Source organism: Pinus tabuliformis, chromosome Q (genome assembly GCF_031772625.1).
Source record: "Pinus tabuliformis cultivar Carrire ecotype Pingquan chromosome Q, CPIR1, whole genome shotgun sequence".
NCBI classification, from domain to species: Eukaryota; Viridiplantae; Streptophyta; class Pinopsida; order Pinales; family Pinaceae; genus Pinus; species Pinus tabuliformis.
The window spans coordinates 922,919,053-922,941,657 of NC_142296.1; the positions used below are offsets into that span (position 1 = coordinate 922,919,053).

A 22,605-nucleotide genomic window follows, 5' to 3' on the forward strand; every position below is an offset into this window, starting at 1 on the left:
AAGCAAAAATATCCCCATCATGACAAATATTAGCTTATGTGACATAGATATATACAGAACCTTGAAATGTGTTTCCTGTGAAGGCCGAGTATAAGATCTTCTTGGGAAATTGGGAATGTCGCTACTTAAACCGTGCATCCTCAATTCTATTTTTCTCCATGTATATATGAGAGAAGTTCACACCCTGAAAAAGTACCTCCATCCTTCAAATTCTTTTTAACCAACTTGTCATTAATGGAGGATTGGAATAAGACTTCTTTTCTACCCACTCAATATTCACCTTAGAATCCCCAAATACCTCCAAAGTCTCATTAGATAGCCACTTAGCACAATATAACAATCCCCATAATGCAATAATCTATGAACAGGTGTTGGAAACTTCACCCCCATGCCAACAAAAATGATAATGATGTGCGTGCCACAACCACATATGTTATTCTTGGCAGCACCACCAAAAACCCACCTAGACAACAACCACTGATATTCCTAATTTATATGTCTCTAAGAGGCCTTGTCAAGAATAGGCACAGATTCTTTGAAATAAGAAACAATTTTTTAGCATATATTATTGATATTATGAACCTGACCTTAAAAAACTGATGAATTTAGACATCTCCAAATACCCTAGATGATAAATAAAGCCAAGGAATGATATTCTCTACATTCAGACATCCATTCCTACAAGCATAATTTCAATATATATGAGTTCCAATCAGCGAAAATGTTTAACATATGCATCACACCAAACCAGATAGGCAACGCGAATGAACATTTTAGAAAAATATATGCCACGTCTTCCAGGTCCGATTTGTGCAAGGTGTATCTGATAAGACCACATAATCCCCTCCGATAGAGATTGTCCAAAGTGAAAATCTTGTTAATCCAAGCTAACCAACCAAAGAATTTGAGCTTTAATGGAATGTTCTATCTCCATATATTTTTTTAACCATCTTTTAGACATTGAAAATGGAGACATCGATGTGATATGAAAATATTCTTCCTCAATCGATGCTTGTCCCGGTAATTTGTTTCCATCCCATGAATAGATATCCTCATGCTCACTTAAAAATATCTCAGTCATATTAATATTGTACACACATCTGTCCAAAGCCATAGCTAGTGTACCAAATAAGCACAGGTCCCACGAACTAGGCAACATAGGATGCAATATAAAAGGGCTAGTTGAGGCCTACAATTGGTTAATGTAATAAATCCCCAGATTGTGAAGAGGTTGAATGAGTGGGAAAGGTAATGTATGGTAACCGAAAAAACCACAGATGGGATCTAAACCAATATCCACCACAAAACTGGACCCAATATGCCATTTTATGTTCCCCAAGAGCCAATGTTTAATTTTCATCTTGCTCCAAAAAATATATGAGATAGCTCTTGGGACACGAGCCCCATCCTTAATCCAAGTTACCAAAGAGTGATTTTTCAGATACTTATCCATGATTATTCATTGCCAAATACCAACACGATTTAAAGAATGCCACAGACTCTTCATTGATAAAACCCAATTGGACCTTTCAATATCCATGATTCCCTGATGGAAAGAGGAATTTTGGGGGTTAATCAAAATCCCTTTCCCTTAAAAAAATAGATCTTGAGGCCTGTGGGTTATGGCCCACAAGCCTTATCGGAAGCGTTAATATAGGCCTTAAGCCTTAAAATCATGAACCATTCAACTATCGGAGCTTTTTTACACTATCGGAAGCTTAACATATTGGCGTTCAAGCCTTAACCTTTCGCAACACAGATTACAAAATACATGGGGAAAACCATGAAACCCCACTCCGGAATACATACCCGGACTCCAATTCTATTCACTCGCCTTCATAACTATCGGTGGGTCTGCCCCTCTGTATTAACTCCTTCCACTGCTCCGACGCTGACCTCCGACTACCGACACCTTCAGTCGCTGATCGACGCATATCAGCGATATTTCCATATCACTCATCAGCTTATCGGCATTCTGCCACATCAGCGCTATCACACTGTCCCATTAACTTCCCTGATTGCGATCAACGATTTGTTCGCAACCATTGATCCTGGATCTGATCCAACGGTTGTCGTTCAATTGCAATTCGCTATCGCATCATCGTTTCACTCCGTTCTGATATCATTTCAATGATTCCATCGATGCGATATGGGCTCTCTGCACCCTTGCAAGTTGATCCAAGCCATTGATCTAACAGATCTAATGGATCCTGTGTATTGTTTCTCTAGCCTCCTCTTAGACTTAATATCTTTCAATTGATGAATTTTACGCCTTTCTCGGGCTTTCCTCTATCACACTCCGTCAACACACGACACAACAGTTACATATATATAACAGAATTTAAAGGGAACATACTACACAGACATGCAGGAAACCCACAAAACACATATTTATTATACGTAGCACGGTTACAATTCTAAGGAATTTCAGCCTTAGCACGAGTTCTCCTCTCGACTACATTGTGGTCACTCTCTGTTACACGATTTCTATTCTATATCACTCTGCCTCCTATATTGAACATGCAGGTTCATCACACATATATTTATATGGAAACATTGGATCGGATCACTATGAAGGATTTGATCACATCCTTTCCTTGAATCACTCAACTAAAGCCCTAAAGCTCGCTACATGCATACATATGTGGCAGATAAATTCTTCTAGAGACTTATTGCTTCCATCGATTAAGCTCTGTTTTAAACAGAAAGTCCTCTTGTTCAGCTCTATGGTCCACGTCCTCCTCCTTTTTTGCTTTGGATTCCTCCTTTTGACTAGGAGTGCTAGATGATCCTGTATCAAACTCCCGAGGCACAAAAATTTATGACCTCCTGGTCATATGCTTCTCCTTGTCCTTAGTAATTCTACCCACTGCATTTCTTCAGTGGAACTACCTTCATGGTCTTCTGTGAGCTACAACCAAACCTCTGTAGTAACAGTCTCCTTCTGCTACATGATACCTCACCAAGCTCTCCTCACTCAGTCTTTTGGCATCCTTCAGGTTCTCTCCTATAGAACCATATGAGCACTCCATGCTCTAGGTTTGCTGCAATCTTCTCACCTTTGGCTGTCGTTATCTGCATGATAGTAAGACCATAACTCTCCATACTTTAACCCATTGTACCTCCTGCTCCTTTTTCTTTCTCTTAGGACATTCTTTAATCTTCCTTTGCACGCAAAATATTCATCTGCTCTGATACCAAATGATGGAAAGAGGAATTTTTGGGGTTAATCAAAATCCCTTTCCCTTAAAAAAATTTGATCTTGAGGCCTGTGGGTTATGGCCCACAAGCCTTATCGAAAGCTTTAATATAGGCCTTAAGCCTTAAAATCATGAACCATTCAAATATCAGAGCTATTTTACACTATCGAAAGCTTAACATATTGGCGTTCAAGCCTTAACCCTTCACAACACAGATTACAAAATACACGGGGAAACCATGAAACCCTGCTCTGGAATACATACTCGAACTCCAATTCTATGCACCCGCATTCATAACTATCGGCGGGTCTGCCCCTCAGTATTAACTCCTTCTGCTGCTCCGACGCCGACCTTCGACTACAAACACCTCCAATTGTCGATCGATGCATATCGACGATATTTCCATATCGCTCATCGGCGTATCGACGTTCCACCACATCGGCGCTATCGCACTATCCCATTAACTTCCCTGATTGCGATCAGTGATTTGTTCGCAACCGTCGATCCTGGATTTGATCCGACGGTTGTCGTTCAATCACAATTCGCTATCGCATCATCATTTCACTTTGTTCCGATATCGTTTCAATGATTTAGCTAATGCGATATGGGCTCTCTGCTCCTCTGCAAGTTGATACAGCTCGTTGATCTAACGGATCCTGTGTATCGTTTCTCCAGCCTCCTCTTGGACTTAATATCTTTCAGTTGATGGGTTTTACGCCTTTCTCAGGATTTCCTCTATCACACTCTGTCAACACACGACACAACAGTTATATATATATATATATATAGCAGAATTGAAAGGGAACATACTACACAGACACGCAGGAAACCCACAAAACACATATTTATTATACGTAGCATGGTTACAATTCTAAGGCATTTCAGCCTTAGCATGGGTTCTCTTCTCGACTACACTGTGGTCACTCTCTGTTACACAATTTCTATTCTATAACTTTGCCTCCTATATTGAATGCGCAGGTTCATCACACATATATTTATATGGAAACATTTGATCGGATCACTATGAAGGATTCGATCACGTCCTTTCCTTGAATCACTCAACTAAAGCCCTAAAGCTCGCTACATGCATACATATGTGGCAGATAAAGTCTTCTAGAGACTTATTGCTTCCATCAATTAAGCTCTGTTTTAAATAGAAAGTCCCCTTGTTCAGCTCCATGGTCCACGTCCTCCTCCTTTTTTGCTTTGGATTCCTCCTTTTGACTAGGAGTGCTGGATGCTCCTGCATCATTCCCCAACCCCCATCCTCCCTACTTAAGGTGATATCCTCCAATCAAACAAGTTGAATTTTGTAACCATATTTAGTACAAGCCAAAATGAACTTAGATATAATGGATTTAATCCTCCTGGTGATGTATTTGGGCATCATACATAGATGTAACCAATATATTGCAATACTTTGCAAAACTGCCTCCACGATAATCAACCCTCCACCAATTGTAAGCCACTTGTGTGGCCATGATGACAACTTATTCTCAAATTTTCCAGTTAGCCAACCCCAATCTTTAATGCCATAATTATTAGGTGTAAGGGAGAAATCAAGATACTTAAACCCTTCGTTGAATGAAACTTTCTCAACATCAAATAATCTCGTTGTCTCCAAAACATTGGCCTTTGCCTAAGACAAAGAAATCAACTTAGATTTAAATTTTCTCATGTATAGACCTGTGGCAACACCAAAAGTGAAAATAATATTTTGCAATACATGGCATTCCATAACAGAAAACATCCCAAATATGAGGGCATCATCCACACAAATGAGATGCGTAATAAAAATGTTTCTAGTAATCCCCAAACTCGAGAATGACCCATGGGACTGTGCCACCCAAATCATTCTGCCCATGCCTTCAATGACAAGGAAAAATAATAGTGGAGAGAGTGAGGCCCAAGATGCCTTAGAAAAGCATGAAGGCACCCCATTGGTTAAGAAAACAAAATTTGCAGCAGTTATACAAGCCATAATCCACTCAATCACCAATCTAGAGAGGCCAATCTTATGAAGCTCTGAGTGTAGAAACTCTAGATCAACAAAACCATATGCCTTGTGAAGGTCTAGATTCAATAATAAAGCATCATTTTTCTTCGTTTTGGTATAATTTAAACATTCTTGGGGCAATGGCCATGGCATCCTATATTTGACGATTTTTAAGAAACTTGAATTGTTTCGACGCAATATGTTTTGACAAGGTAACTTTCAACTGGTTAGCAATGATCTTAGAGATCATTTTATACACAATGTTGCACAAGGCTATGGGCCAATAGTCCTCAAAATAAATCGGGTTCGAGACCTTTGCAATCAACATGATGAATGTAGAGTTTAACGCACCATATATGAAGCAAGTTGTTCTCAACTCCTCAGCTAAAAGAAGTAAATTTGGCCCCATAATATCCACAAAATGTAAAAATATTTCCACTGACCACCCATCGAGGCTGGAGCTTTTATCCCTTGCCATTTATTTTAAAGTAGACTCCAATTCTTCCATGGAGATTGACCTCCCCATATTCTCATTTGCCTCCTCATCAAACATAACCGGATATGACTGAATGACTTCCAGTTGTTTTTCAATATCCACCATATCCCTAGCCTAGTATGATTAAAAAAGTACTGGACAAGCTCCAAATGTAGATCCATGAGTGAGGATATACAATTACCAGATGCATCCTTTACTTCCCATGTAGTGTTTTCCCGCCTCATGTTTGTAGCAAAATTGTGAAAAAAATGGTGTTTTTGTCAACCCCAGTGATCCAAATGGCATGGATTTTGAGCCTCCACTCCTCCTCTTGATACTTAAGAATTTCCCTCTTTCATCCTTCCAGGTCCAAAGCCAATGATTTATGTGAAACCGAGAAATATCTAGGTAGAGTAGGATCAGACAACGCTAATAATTTTGCATCAATATCAGTCAATTCCTCAATGTTTCTTCTCTCTTTTTTTCTTCTCCCATCTGCACACCACCAACTTTAAATTTTTTAATTTCCGAAATACAACCTCCATCTGAGAAGACCCCATAATGCAAGCCTGATCATCCCATGTGGCCCTCACTAATCCCGTGAAATCCTTATTACCAAGACATGAATGGTTAAATTTAAATGGGAATCCATTCCAGTCACAATCCCTGCACCAATGGAAAAAGATAGGGTCTTGATCAAACATACTCGATGGAACCACCCAAGAAGCATACTCGATGGAACCACCCAAGAACGAAGCATGCCAATCCTTTCAACCAAGTTTTCATGAATTAGAAACCGGTCCAAGTGTTTTGCAATCCCCTCCATGCCAGTTTGGCAATTCCAACAAGCTGGTCTACGAGGTGCCGACTATATATCAACCATATGATTATAGCCAAAAAAATACTTAAAATAGTCTCCCATAATATCCAACTTACATTTTGTACCCCAAATCTCATTAGCAACCACATTGAGATTAAGGTCTCCCGCCATAATAGGTGAACCCATCCTCATCAAGCCGCAACAATCCATCCGCTCCCAGAAACTCTTCCTAATAACATATGGATCATATATATTTAATTTATGAAACATGAGTTTAGCATCCCTGGAAAATCCCGATAGTAAAATACCCGCAGAATATTTATAGGCCAAGAAGTTAACAACCCAAGGATCCCAAAACACAACCAAACCCCCCGATTGTCCTAAAGCCTCTGTAGCACAAACCCTCCACCCGTGACAATTTTTTAAGAGTAAAGGTTAGGCTTTATCACTAGGCATCATGATCTCCTACAAAAGAATGACAAAAGGATGATGGAATTTAATAAAATATCCCAGGTATGAGCCCCCCAGACCCCGAATATTCAATGACAATATTTTCATATTGGAAGTTTATTGACGGGCATGAGATCTCTAAGAGACTGAGTAGGTGAATTCACGTGAGAATATGGGAAGGTAGGATCCTAACCCTCCGAAAATTTAAAAATATGCCTGCAAGAGCAACCCCCCAATACCAACCAATTTATGATTTTCTCACCTCGTCTTTCTAATAGTAACATTTAGGCGAGAGTGGGGGCTAACAATCACCCCATCTGATGGTGGAACTTTCAAGTGGATGGCGAGAGGCTCCAAATCAAGTGTCATCAACCCCCAAATGACCAATAAAATCCCTATCAGCATGACTAGCACCCAATGTGGGGAGGGTGGAAAAAATAGAAGATACTCTGGAATTACTGACGCGGATCATAGGAATAGTACAATATGTTGAATGGATATCATCCATCACCACAAAGTTGAAGGTAGATAAAAGGATGGCTTTGGATGTTGCCAATATACACTTCTTGTTTCTCAATGACAAACATAAGCCCGATATTTGGGTTGCATTGCCTTGAACAAATTCAATCGACTAATTTATTAAACTATCGATGCAAACAAATTACAAAATTCCCCAATTTTTTGAATCTAAAACTAAAGCGTCCCTAGAATTACTTCCAGTTATATTTCAATGTTTTCTTTCTTGTATTTTAGTTGAATATGATACTCATCTCTCATCTAAGAGACACGGGTTTAAGTCCAGCCAAGATAATTTATTTTGAAAATGCTTTTACAATAATAAAAAAAGATGTTCCTTTTAGAAGCTCTTACAACAAGGAAAAAATTTAATCCAATGCTTTTGCAGTGACTGATAACTCTTCTTTATTAAATTGTTTGGGGATATGGGAGCCTTTTCTCCCTTTGTCTTCTTGTAGCAAATAGTTGGATGACGATGATTTTCATGTGTTATTAATGGGATGTCTATTGTTTGTGTTGGATATAAATCCTACTAAGGGGGACTTTGAATGACCATGTTCATTGTTTACTTCATCATTTTTTGTTGTCAATGTGTTGTATCCCTTAAAATGCATTGTTTTTTTAAGGTTAATTTGAACTTTTCCATGTCACTGAGTGTGCACTTACATTTCACCCCCAAAAGCATATTGTGGGAATCTGAGTCTCGATATTGAACATTGTTCTTTGAGAGTTCTATGTGAGTGATAAACATTGAAGGGGTCTTTTACCTCTCATAGCCCACTGATTTTATCTTCCCCTTTGGCGCATTTTCCTTGAGTCCATGGGATTTGGATGCGGCAAGTCATTCGATGATGGATTCCTTTGTGTCACGGCCCCACGTTGTGATACCTTACGATCACCGTGGGCGGCGTGCTGCATGAGTGATATTTTATTGTAGTTGTACAACTACTCTAACCCTGACTATGCCTAACTTCTCATTCGCTGCATAATTAGCCAATTTTCATTAAAGTGTTATTATATTCATTTATTTCATTGAAGAGTTATACAATTATATGATACCGTAACTTCAATACAAGCAGCGAAATAAAACTTCATTAATAATCTACGCTATCATAAATAACAATATGAACAAAAGTATTTGCAATAGGAGGGGGAAACTCCCAAAACAATTCTCCCCTTTACTCTTATACTTCAAATAACATTTACAATAGAGAGACAAAGGGGCCAACCATGTCCAAACGCATGTGCTACCCAAGTACATGCCCAACCCAACACACTAGCCAAAAGTGCCAAGTTTCGCAACCAGGGTGTGCCCTACCCAAAGTGTGCACCTTGCCCAGCAGAAACCCCAAAAATGGCGACCCAAAACATCCCAGAAAACCAACCTTCGACCTTGTCTAGAAACCAACTCGCTTGGGCGAGCTCTCCTCCTTCTGCGACATGCCTTAGCTACATTTTCAAATTCTATGATGCGCGCCCTGTAGTTTTGTGATATTGCACCTCTTACATTTCAGTGATATCACAAAATTCGTCCTTTTTGTGATTAAGTTTGAGATATTACTTATCTTGTGCGAACTTTCTTACTTCCTCCTCCAAGTGTCAAGCTCCTCTTCTTATAGACACTACTCATTTGATTTTATACTTCTTGAGCCGACCCTTCATCTTGTTTGGGTGCACCCTTGGGTCAACCTGCTTGTGGGCGTGCGAGCGCTCCCAACCTAGGTGTTTCGCCTACCGTGCTACACACGCTACCACTGTTGGTCACTTCTGTGTTGCACACTCCACATTGTGTTTCCAGCTCGCTACGTCTCGCCAGTCGCAGTCGCACTTCCGCTACGTCAGGCGCCCCTCATTGGGTGCGGTCTCTCTCGTGGGCTCGGGTCCATCAAGTTAGGATGTCACTACATTGTGATGTGTACGTTCTCCCTTGCACGCTCTCTACTATGGGTGAGCACTCTTCTTCATGCGTCATTTGTTATACCACGTCGCGTGGGTTAGCGCGTCCTCGTATCGTGCACGCTACATCTCTCTCGGTGCTCTGCCTTCGTGCAGGCGCACATTGATCCGAATTTAAATAGGAACGTAACAAATTACATATAAAACCATAAATACAAAGACGCAGCAGAAATAACACTTCATTTCATTACTATCAAATATTGAAATATGCTTACAAACAGAATGGAAATAAGACTGGCTCAGCCGGTGGTAGCTTATCTCTGAGAAGAGATGTGGCAGCTACATGCCTTTGAACTATGTTACAATGAGGCTCAAGGGCCTATTTATTATTGAAAAACATGAGAAAACCCTAACCCCAGGAGATGTAACGCCAAGAGTTTATGGGCCCCGTTAGGGTTAGTTGGGCAGCCAACTTCTAGGGTCATAAATTGGTCATATTATCTCTGTTTGGCGCGTACGATACCTTGTTGGAAAGGTCTCTCCGAGTACTACGAGTTTTTCTGTAGGTCCAATCATATGTTTTCAATATTGTAGAGGACCTCAGAAAAACGTCATTTAGGGGGTCAAAACTGCTCCGGAAGTTCGAGACTTGAAAAATTGCTAAAAATAGTAAATGCTGAAATAAACAAGGAAACATATGAAACCGACTAGAGGTCTAGGTGGAATAGGTGGGTGGCCACCAATATACACCTGGATCATACCTCCCCCCTTAGGAAAAAATGGTCCCCATTGCGTGCAGAGCCTCCATGAGGTGAGGAAATTTCTGCTGAACCTGGTCCCTAGTGAGCCACTTGCCTTGGTGCAGGAGTTGGCCAACTTTGACAACCTGATATAGTTGGATCTTCTACTGGCGAGTTTTCTTGACCTAGGTGTCCATAATCCGATCATTTGTGGCCTATTCCATGCAGTCTGGGTTTAACTTTGTTGGTGTGAGTTGTTTTACAATGCCTGATGTGTCCAACGATGGTGGGAAGTATGGTCGAAGGCAGTCCACATTGAACACTAGGTGCAGGACAAGGAATGGGGGCATGCTGAGCTCAAAATCATTGTCTCCCACAACCTTAGTAATGGTGTAAGGACCATATTAGAGTGGTCTGAGCTTCCGATAGGCTCCATTAAGGCATTCTTTTTGCAAATGCAACTAGAATTTATCACCCACCATAAACTTGTGTTACACCCGATGTTGATCATGTTGCTGCTTGTACTTGGCATTTGACTTCTCTAGGATGTCGTGAACCTATTGGCAGATGTGTTGGATGTGTTCAATAAATTCGGTCTCTTTATCAGCCTCAGACAATACATATTTGGATTTTGTCTACGTAATCGCATGAGGCATGGCAACATCAATAAGAGACATGACATTACACCCTCTATTCTTTATTGTTAAAAATTGATGTTTGAATTAATAAAAAACAACCAATGGTCAGCTCTACGACTGAGAGACTGAACAAGGAGAGTCTGGCTCTGTTGAACGCTCTACATTGTCCATGTACATTACACATTATATAGTAATCATAGATTTAGAGAAGTTAGAACCATGACCTAAGAAATAGAAACTAATTCCTATCCTGAGGTCTCGTGAACCAACTCTCAGTATTCTAGGATATTCTTCATTATCTCTAACACTCCCCCTTAATGGAGAAGGGGTTTACAAATATGCCTAACATCTCCCTAAACATTTCAAACTTAATTTTGCCATGGCAAAGTGGAATTGTGTATCAATGTGTTTAGTGTTCTTGTGAAACACCGGATTATTAGCAAGTTTGATTGAACTCTGATTGTCACATTTGATTGTTGTTGCATCTTTTTGTTCTTCCCCAACATTCTGGAGAAGTCTCCGCAGCCAAACTCCCTCACATGTTGTTGCGCACATGGTTTGATACTCTGCTTCTACTGAAGACAAGGAAATCGTGTTTTATTTCTTGCTGCTCCATGTAATCACCCCAGATCCAATGCTGAATGGCGTAGCCTGTTATGGATCTGCAGTCGTCTACATTTCCAGCCCAGTCGGAATTTGTATATCCTGTCAATCTAACATCAGAGGAATCATTATAAATAAGACCATAGTCTACAGTACCTTGTAGATACCTCAAAACACATTTCGCTACATTCCAATGACTCTCAACTGACTTGGACATGTATTGACTTAGCACACTAACTACATAAGCCAAATCTGGTCTAGTAGTGGTTAGGTAGATTAAGCTCCCAACCAACTGTCTGTAAAGTGTCACATCTGCCTCTTTAGAGCCATCCTCACTATGAAGTTTAATGTTCTGCTGTAATGGTACTGTTGCAGCCTTACACTGATCCATCTTGAATCTTTCCAATAGACCTTTGACATATTTACCCTGGGACATAAAAGTTTGTCCTGAATCTCTCCAGATCTCAAGACTCAAACAACATCTTAATTCACCAAGGTCTTTCATTTTGAACACATGTGACATTTGTTGCTTGATTTTTTTTATTAGAGCAATAACATCACTTGTAATAATTAAATCATCTACATACAAAGAAATCAACACTATGCGCCCCTGTTCATCTTTCATGGTATACAAATTAGGGTCATTTTTACTTCTGTTGTAGCCAAGTTGCAGAAAAAATGAATCAATCTTTTCATACCAGGACCTGGGTGCTTGCTTTAGTCCATAAAGAGCTTTCTTTAATCTACAGACTAAATGTTCTTTCCCTTTCTGGACAAACCCCTCAGGTTGCTCTAAATAAACCTCCTCTTTCAATTCTCCATTTAAAATGCAGACTTTACATCTAGTTGGAAAATCATCAAATGTTTCTTAGTAGCTAAAGCAATTAACATTCTGATGGTATTTAGTTTAGATACGGGGCAAAGGTTTCTTCATAGTCAATGCCTTCTTTTTGTGAATACCCCTTTGCTACCAATCTAGCTTTTAGTTTATCTATGGTTCCATCTGCATTAATCTTTGGTTTATACAACCATTTACAACCTATGGTTTGTTTCCCTTTAGGAAGTTCAACCAGCTCCCAAGTGTTGTTCCTGATTATAGATTCATATTCCTGTTCCATAGCTGTTTTCCATTCACTACATTCATTTGCTTCCTTATAAATAGAAGGTTCAACAACATTCATCATACTAGTTATAAAAGCATTTTCCTTGTATCTAGCAGGCAATTGAGTCTGCCTACCTGATCTTCTGAGCGTTGGTGTAGCTTCTAACCTATTTTGAGTTTCCTTTGTTGGACTTGGCTTGACTGCTGCATCATCTTCTTTTCCTTCCTGTTGTTGCTACTGCTATTGCTGCTCATTTTCGTTACCTGGTTCATCACTTCCTTCTTCCACCAAGAACGGAATATCCCATTCCTCATTGCGCTTATTAGATTCTTCATGATCCTGCTCATGGAATATGACATCTCTACTAACGAAAATCTTGTGAGTAGAGGGATTAAATAATCTATAAGCTTTATATTGTGAACAATACCCTATAAAGGTACATCTGATGGCTTTTGAATCTAGTTTTCTTCTGTCTTCCTTTGGAATATGGGAAAATGCTTTAGACCCAAACACTCTTAAATGTTTTACTGCAGGCTTAAATCCATATAATGCTTCATAAGGAGTTTTAAACTCAAGACTCTTTGTAGGACTCCTATTTTTCAAATAAACTGCAGTATTCAATGCTTCAGCCCAAAAACCATTCAAAATATCCTTACCTTTCAACATGCTCCTAGCACATTCCACCAATGTTCTGTTCTTTCTTTCCATTACTCCATTCTACTGAGGAGTATGGGGTACTGTGAATTGCTGTAATATCCCATGGTCTTTACAATACTTGATAAGCTCATCCTTCCTATATTCTCCCCCTTGATCGGAGCAGATAATTTTTATATGCTTCCCTGTTTTCTTTTCAATCATGTTTCTGAACTGCTTAAAGTATTCAAATGTGTGACTTTTCTTACTCAAAAAATATACCCAAGAAATCTTTGTGCAGTGATTAATAAACAGTAAAAAATATAGTGCACCTCCTAATGACTTTGTTTGCATGGGTCCACAAAGATCTGTGTGCACTAATTCAAGTATGTCTCTCTGTTTCTTCTCTACTCGAACAGGGAATTCCTCTCTATGCATCTTTCCTAATGTACAAGCATCACAATCATTATGCACTTGTTTTAACATAGGAAGATCTCTTACCATTTCCTTTTTTTGAAGTAACAACAAATCATTGTAGTTGATATGACCAAATCTCTGATGCCACAGCTCTTCTGTAGTCAAACTCGCTACTGTCAAAGCTTGAACTGGTGTTGGTCTTACATCCAATTTGTACAGACCTCCTGTTTGAATTCATGTAGCAATAGTCTTCATGCCATCTAACAGATCTTTAATATAACAATTAGATTTAAAAAATTCAACTTTAAGATCTTGATCTATAATCATGGATAAAAATCAAGTTCTTTGTTACACCAGGCACATACATGACATTATGAATTTGTCTTATAGTACCATTAGGTAAAATGGCAGAAATTTTCCCACACCCTTTGATCTAATGACTTCTATCATCACCTAGGTAGATTTGTGCTCCATAGTTGATTTCTTTACAATCTTTGAACCATTGTCTGTTCCCCGTCATATGTGTTGATGATCCCGAATCTACATACTAGATGTTTGCATCAACATTCTCATCAAAGTCTACCATGAACAATCTGAAGTTCTGCTCATGATTATCATTGCGAGATGACCTACATGTCGTTTCTGCTTCTGCTGTTATTCATGATATTTCTTCTTCCTGCACTCCTTAGCTATACGACCAATCTTTCCACAATAAAAACATTTAATTTCAGAGTTGTTTCTATTCGGATGCATACCTTGAGTCTGATTTTGTCTTTTTTTGTGACTTTCCTTCGTTTTGTTGTTGCAGATTTCCTTTTCCTTTGAAGTTCTTTTTCACCATCAATGCAATATCTACACTTGGACTTCAGAGTCGATCTTCTTTATTCTTCTTGCATTATATTCCTGTTAGTTTTTCAAAATTTGGGATTTTCTCTTTCGCATTTATCCTAGTGATAAACATTTGGTAGTCATCGAACACACCATTCATGGTAATGGTTACTAGATCTATATCTATAACTGTTTCACCAATGTCCGCCAATTTGTTCTTCAGATCTTTGATCCTCGCTATGAAGGAAGCAATTGTTTCATTTTCTTCAATCTTTAGGGATAAGATCTTTCTCTTCAGGAGCAGAAAACGATTTTTATTCCTGATCTCATACAAATCCTTCAATATTCCCCAAATTTTGTTTGTTGATTTACATTCTCTGATATGTGGTATGATGCACTCTTTCACTGACATCTTTAGCAAAATCCTTGCTTTACCTTCTCGCTTCTCCCAAACTGGGATCGACGCTGATCCAAATGTTGGCTTCTGCTCATCCCCATTTGCAATCGTCCAAGCACTCTGCACTTCTAGTAGAGTATGCATCTTGAATTTCCAATTCGCATAATTGGAGCCATCGAGCTTGTTACGCTCATTCAAGTATGCTTCAATCATTTGATTATTCATCTTGGCGATTAAAAAAATTTGATAAGTTAAAAAATATGTATGTTAGATCTACCCCAGATTTATGTCAAAGACAGAAATCGCTGATCTTCGTGAGTCCGATTTCTGGTATTTTTAACAGCCTCTAGCACTCGCTGATCCCTTGCAGTCTACACGCCCTCTCCATGCGGATTCCATGCAAGTCTCCACCACACTGCACACTCTCCACGATAGTCCTGTGAGGAACCACGTATAGGGTCGTCGCAGCCTTCTTTTAGCAGACCTCGGCCTCCACACAGCCTTCTCTCGGCAGCCACCTTTTTTTGTTTGCACAGTCGACGCGATTTAGCATCACGGATTTGTGACAGTGGGCGCAATTGTACAACACAGATTCGCAACGGTCAGAAAAATAAAAACATGCGGAAGTCTCAGTGGGATCAATGCGATTTTTCCCCCTAACCACGTGACGATTTTGTTGGAAATAACACTGAGGGGGGGGGGGTGAATCAGTGTTATCAAATATTTCCTTTTTCAACTTCAGATAATATACGCTACTTCAGTTCATAAAAACCGCGTATATACGCAACTTCAAATAAGGAAAACAACGTATATAAAGCAAACTTATAATTTGATTTATCTTTCAGATGTCAGTTATTAATATGTGAATCGGAAGCAAATAACAGGTTTAGAACCAGTGAAACATAGCAGAAGACAGTCATACACATGAACACAAGATATAAGGAGGAAACCCAATGTGGGTGAAAACCCCCTGCTGCAATTCGTCTCTATCTTCTTTTTAATTAGAAACTTCTCTTTACAATGTTTTGCACTGGTGCAGTCTTTACCAGTACACAGGCTGCAACCTGCAGAGAGCTACAACTCTCTCTCGTTCTCCAGCTTTCTTGGAAGGGAGCTCCAACCCCCTTATTTCTTGTACTAGCTTGAGATACTAGTACGCAGGCTCCTACCTGCAGAAGGCTGCAACCTTCTCTCTGCTTTCAGGGACCTCGTTTCATTAATTTTCAGACTAGATCCACAAGTAATATCAATCAAACATCAAGTATTTCTGCATCAACCAAACCCTTTTCACCTGATCCGGATTTAAACAGGAACGCAACAAATTACAGAGATAACCATATACACAAAGATGCAGCGGAAATAATACTTCATTTCATTAATGGAAAATACTCAAATATGCTTACAACAGAAATGGAAATAAACTAGCTAGGGCGATGGTAGCTTATCTCTGAGAAGAGATGTGATGGCTACATGCCTCTGAACTGTCTTACAATGAGGCTCGGAGGCCTATTTATTGTTGAGAAACAATAGGAAACCCTTCACATTCCAAAACCTAACCCTAGAAGATGAAACGCCAAATTGTGGGCCCCGTTTTTGGGTAAGTTGGTACATCAACTTCCCGGGGTCGCGAATTGGTCATACTATCTCCGTTTGACGTGCATGATAGCCCGTTGGAAAGATCTCTCCGAGGACTACGACGGAAAAGACGATTTTTTATCAGAAAAATCGCTGGGTAGATTTCCCAAAAAACGTCGTTTAGGGCCTCAAAACGGCTCCGGAAGTTCAGGACCCGAAAAACTGCTAAAAATAGTAAGTTGTGCTACAATTAAGGAAACTGAAAATGCTGAGAAAGACAATGGTGGGGGTCCAGGTGGACTTGGAAGGTGGCCACCAATATCCACCTGGATCATTCCTCCCCCCTTAGGAAGCAATGGTCCCCATTGCGTTGAGATCCTCCATGAGATGAGGAAACTTCTGTTGAACTTGTTCCCTGGTGAGCCACTTGCCCTGCTGAAGGAGTTGGCCTGCTTTGACAACTCGATACAGTTGGATATTCTGTTGGCGAGTGTTCTTGATCTGTGTGTCCATGATCCGATCAGTTGCAGCTTGTTCCATGCAATCTGGATTTAATTCTGTGGGTTTGAGCTGTTCTGCAATGTCGGATGTGTCTAGCAATGGTGGAAAGTATGGCCGAAGGCGGTCCACATTGAACACTGGGTGCAGGCCAAGGAATGGGGGAATGCTGAGCTCAAATGCATTGTCTCCCATAGCCTTAGTAATGGTGTAAGGACCATATCGGAGTGGTCTCAATTTCCGATAGGCTCCAGTAAGGCGTTCCTTTTGCAAATGCAACCAAACTTTGTCGCCCACCTGAAACTTGTGTGGCACCCGATGTTGATCATGTCGCTGCTTGTACTTAGCATTTGATTTCTCAAGAATTTCATGGACCTGCTGGCGAATATGTTGGATGCGCTCAATGAAGCTGGTGGCCTTATCTGTTTCGGACTGGACATGAGCTGAATTCAGGTGAGTAGCTGCAAGTGGCATGGCCACATCAATGGGGCATAGTGGCTGGAATCCCAAACCCACCTGAAAAGGGCTATGGCCAGTGGAGCTGTGAAGAGCTCGGTTGTAGCTATGCTGAACATAGGGGAGGCTCTCGTCCCATGTGCGTGGATGCTTTGAGTTATACATGCGCAGAATGTGCACAATCATCCTATTGACAACCTCTGTCTGGCCATCAGTTTGAGGATGGAAGGCTGTGGACTTCGTGAGTTTGGTGTCCAGCATTGACCAGAGACTGGACCAAAATGTGCTGAGAAACCGACTGTCCCGATCTGAGATGATAGACTGTGGGATCCCAAAGTGCACCCACACTCGTTCAAAGAAGAGTTTAGCAGTGGCTTCTGCTGTGATATTCTTCTTGCAGGCCATCATAATGGCCATCTTTGAGAACCTGTCGACGACCACAAAAACACAGTCATTTCCATGCTTAGTGGAAGGAAGGCCTGACATGTAATCCATGGAGATGGATTCCCAAGGTCGACTAGGGGTAGGCAACGGGGTGTAGAGGCCTTGCTTCTTAATGGTCGGTTTGGCAATGGCACAGGCAGTACATGATCGGATGTACTTCCCAACATCCTGTCGAAGATTCGGCCAATAGAAATAATTTTGTAGTACTGCCACTGTTTTCTCAACCCCGAAATGCCCAGCAGCCCGACTGTAGTGTGCTTCCCAAATCATCTTGGCACGCTCGCTTGAAGGAACACAAAGGTGACCGAGGTGGCATAATAGGGCATCCTGGAGGTGAAAATCTGCAACCTGCCGACCCTCCAAGAGTGTCTGGTATGTGTGGCCGAATTCTGGGTCGCTTTTGTAGAGAAGTGGCCAATCAGAAGTCTCGTGCCCGCAGAGTTGAGCACGGTGGTTAGCGCCATGATCGGTGGTCGACTGAGGCAATCTGCAACATTATTGGTGCTGCCCTTTTTGTACTTGATATTCAAGTGAAACTGTTGCAGGTATGTAGACCACTTCTGATGGCGATCATTTTGCAATTTCCCTTGGGTCTGTATGAACTGCAGAGGTCGGTGGTCTGTGTGGATGACCGTTTCCTTCCCCAAAATGTAATGCTTCCATTGTCGGCAGGCCTGTACAATGGAATACATCTCTTTATCATAAGTGGGGTACTTCCGGACTGTGTCTGAAAGTGTTTCACTGTGATATGCCACTGGATGTCCATGTTGAGTAAGGACTGCCCCAATAGCATAGTCAGAGGCATCTGTCTCGACCTCAAATGGTTGTTGTAAATCTGGTAACGCGAGCACTGGTGCCGTGCAGAGGCGATCCTTCAACTCCCTGAATGCCTTCTGTTGAGATTCAGACCAAAAGAATTTTGCTTTCGCCCCGCCCTTGGTGACTTGACTCAAGGGCCAAGAAATATGAGAAAACCCCAACACAAACCTGCGGTAGAAGTTGGCAAGACCTAGAAAGCTGCGGAGCTCTGTTAGAGTGGTTGGAGAGGGCCAATCCCGAATGACTTGGACCTTGGCTGGATCGACATGCACCCCCTGTTCATCAATGATGTATCCCAGATACTGAACCTCGGTCATGCCAAAAGTGCATTTCTTCAAATTGGCACATAGCTTGTGTTGCCGCAGTGTTTGGAGAACCTGTCGGATGTGGTGGAGGTGCTCTTCCCAACTCTGGCTGAAGATCAGAATGTCATCCAAGTATACTACTACAAAGGAGTTGGTGAATGGCCGCAAGATGTCATCCATTAGCCTCATAAAGGTTGCAGGAGCATTCGTCAATCCGAAAGGCATGACCAACCATTCGAAGAGGCCCTCCTTGGATTTGAAGGCAGTCTTCCACACATCTGAGGGTTCGATTGGTACCTGGTGATATCCTGACTTCATATCGATCTTGCTGAAATATTTCACCCCCTTTAGTTGGTTTAGGAGGTCATCAATCCGTGGGATCGGGTACCTATTACGGACAGTGATCTTGTTCAGCGCCCGATAGTCAATACAGAGTCTCCACGTCCCATCCTTCTTCTGTACCAACACGATCGGGCTCCCACAGGGCGATGAACTCGGACGGATGTGACCTTTCTGCAGGAGCTCCTGAATTTGCCTCTTGATTTCATCGTTCTCCAGAACGGAGCGCCGATAAATTGGTCCATTGGGTAGCGGTGCACCTGGGGTCAGATCGATGGAGTGCTTGACTTGACAGTGCAGAGGAACCCCTGCCGAGGAGGTGAAGATGTCCTCGTACTCCACAATCTTGTCCATCTGTAGTTGTCGTGCAGAGGGCCCCCATTTGGAGGCCGCGGCCACTGTCTTCTTCTTTCCTTGAGGGCGTATCATCAGGAAAACAAATTTCCTGGTTTTGGAAATGATCTTACTGCATTGTTTTGCAGTAATCAAAGAGAGGGCGGCAGGTGGTGCTACCTCTGGTATCCTGAACAACTTATTTCCCAATGTAATAATAACTGCACGGGGCCTCGATTCATACACAGCATGTCGCTTCCACAAGTATGGTTGTCCTAGTAATACATCACAAACTTCAAGGGGAGCAATGTCACACAATACCTCATCCGTGAAGGGCTTGATGTTGTATGGAAGGCGACACTGCTGGCTCACGCGAAGATCTCGTCCTTGGTGAAGCCACCCAATGGTGTATGGTTGTGGATGTGCTGTGGTCGGTAAGCCCAACCGCTTCACGACCTCTGCCGAAATGAGGTTCTTTTGACTCCCGCTATCAACAATGAACTGTATCGGGGAGCCCTTTACCCACATCTGGGAGTGGAAGAGACGCTCCTCCTCCTCTGGATCTTCGGGTTCATTTTTCTGGATCTTTGCGGTAGCAACAGTGGCGCTGGGGTCCGCATCAATGATCTGCTTCCCTTTTTCATACCCCTTATCGGGTTCTGACTCCGAGTCGGAACATGCATCTGATTCTGAAACCTTTAGCTCAGCCACCAGTGACTGCTTGGCCTGACACTCACTTGTGTTGTGAGTGGAGCTCTTATGGAACTCGCACCATTTTCCAGTGTCCTTTCTCGGCTTCGCGGCGCTGTTCTTTGCTTGCAGCTTCGGCTGGTTGTCTTGGGTTGTCCCGCCTTGGATTTGTCCTTTGTTCTGTGGTTTAGGGGCACCTTTCCCCTGCTTTGGATTCGCAGATCCAAAGTCTCGCTTCTTTTGTTTAAACTTCTGCTCGACCTTGACGGCATACCGGTATGCTGCGCCGAGCGAGGGGATGTTTAGGAATTGTATTTCTTCCTGGATGTACTTGTGCAGGCAGCCACGGTATTTGAGTATCAAATGTTGCTCTGAATCCTTGATACCCAACTTTGTGCGAAGGGTATGGAAAAGATTGGTGAACTCCGGCACGTCTTGGTCCCTTCCCTGCCGCAACGTGGTCCACTTTATGTATTCATCCTCATAGCTCCCGACAGGGTAGTACTGCTCCTTGATAGCATCCCGGAACGAATCCCAGGTGGGTGCGGCTGAAAATAGTGAGCCAGTACTTTCATCCTTCTGCTCGCAGTAGGTTTCCCACCAGTCCTTGACGTGGGGGGCTGCTTTGAGGAGAGCAAAAACAATCTTTTCCCGACTCGAAAATTCATGAACAGAAAAATAACCCTCTAGCAGATTTAACCATTTATCTACGGCATCTGCGTCTATCTGACCTTCGAATATGGGGATTTCAAAATTAACTTGTACCTTAAAGGGTGTGGCGTTTCCAGAGTAGCTGTTGGAAGCCGATGCATTGCTTCTCGGTAGCCGCTGAAGGATCTGGGCAAAACTGTCCATCATCGCGTTCCGTTGTCGCTCGAGGGCTTCTTCGAGCAAGATTTTGATGGGATCTCCTGCCCCCTCGTCTTTCTTCTCGTCCGCCATGGGAGGTCGTCGGGATTTGCGAGGCTGGTCTTGCAAAGGTTCAACCAGTTCAAGCCCTAACTCCTTATATCCCGACCTTGTTGGGGACATGCAAAGAAAAACAGAGAAAAAGCAGACCGCTCTGATACCACTGATCCGGATTTAAACAGGAATGCAACAAATTACAGAGATAACCATATACACAAAGATGCAGCGGAAATAATACTTCATTTCATTGATGGAAAATACTCAAATATGCTTACAACAGAAATGGAAATAAACTAGCTAGGGCGATGGTAGCTTATCTCTGAGAAGAGATGTGATGGCTACATGCCTCTGAACTGTCTTACAATGAGGCTCGGAGGCCTATTTATTGTTGAGAAACAATAGGAAACCCTTCACATTCCAAAACCTAACCCTAGAAGATGAAACGCCAAATTGTGGGCCCCGTTTTTGGGTAAGTTGGTACATCAACTTCCCGGGGTCGCGAATTAGTCATACTATCTCCGTTTGACGTGCATGATAGCCCGTTGGAAAGATCTCTCCGAGGACTACGACGGAAAAGACGATTTTTTATCAGAAAAATCGTTGGCGGTAGATTTCCCAAAAAACGTCGTTTAGGGCCTCAAAACGGCTCCGGAAGTTCAGGACCCGAAAAACTGCTAAAAATAGTAAGTTGTGCTACAATTAAGGAAACTGAAAATGCTGAGAAAGACAATGGTGGGGGTCCAGGTGGACTTGGCAGGTGGCCACCAATATCCACCTGGATCATCACCAATCAAAAACTGAATTAGATAAACACTTCTCTGTCAGCTGTACCGAGAACACAATAACTGTAATCAAACACCAATTCTGAACCCAGAACACTGCAGCAATAAAACAGAAGCAGCTAGAACATAAATCAAGATATGTACGCTACTTCACTATTCATCAATCTGCGTGTATACGCTTCTGTCCCATAACCAACCTGCGTATACGCTTCTTTCATTCACAGAAAAAGCGTGTATACGCACCTGCACTTCACTGAACCTGCGTATAGATCTATAAAGGATAATTTATTCTTTTAAGCATTCAGACATTAGCTAACCCGGATTTATAGATCAAGAGTGCGCCACATATAACAGATCAAAATCATACAGAGATACCAATGTTCAAGCCTTGAGATTTTGATCCATCAATAGTCCTTATCCTTCTTGCGCTCAGGTTCCTCCTTCATTCAGATCTAGATCTGCACCATAACCCAATCAATAGTATTCCAGATCTAGCGCGATATCAGATATTCAATAAATCAGATATTCAATAAATCAGATATTCTTTGCCACATGATCTCCTTCCTCTTTTATAGTTTTAGCCCTTCCACAATACCATGGTCCAAAACCATAATAAACCAATACCAAGGGCCCAAACCTGGGGTCAACACTTCTGACGAGATATCATGGTTCAAAACCATAGGTTCAAATTCCAAGAACTAACAACCACGGACCAAAAATAAGTTTCCCACCATGTATGCACT

The 22,605-nt window shown here is 41.7% G+C and overlaps 1 pseudogene; it reads left to right on the forward strand.

Moving 5' to 3' along the window:
• Positions 1-22,605, forward strand: part of LOC149222477 (uroporphyrinogen decarboxylase 1, chloroplastic-like) — a 75,929-nt pseudogene that overhangs the window by 50,668 nt on the left and 2,656 nt on the right.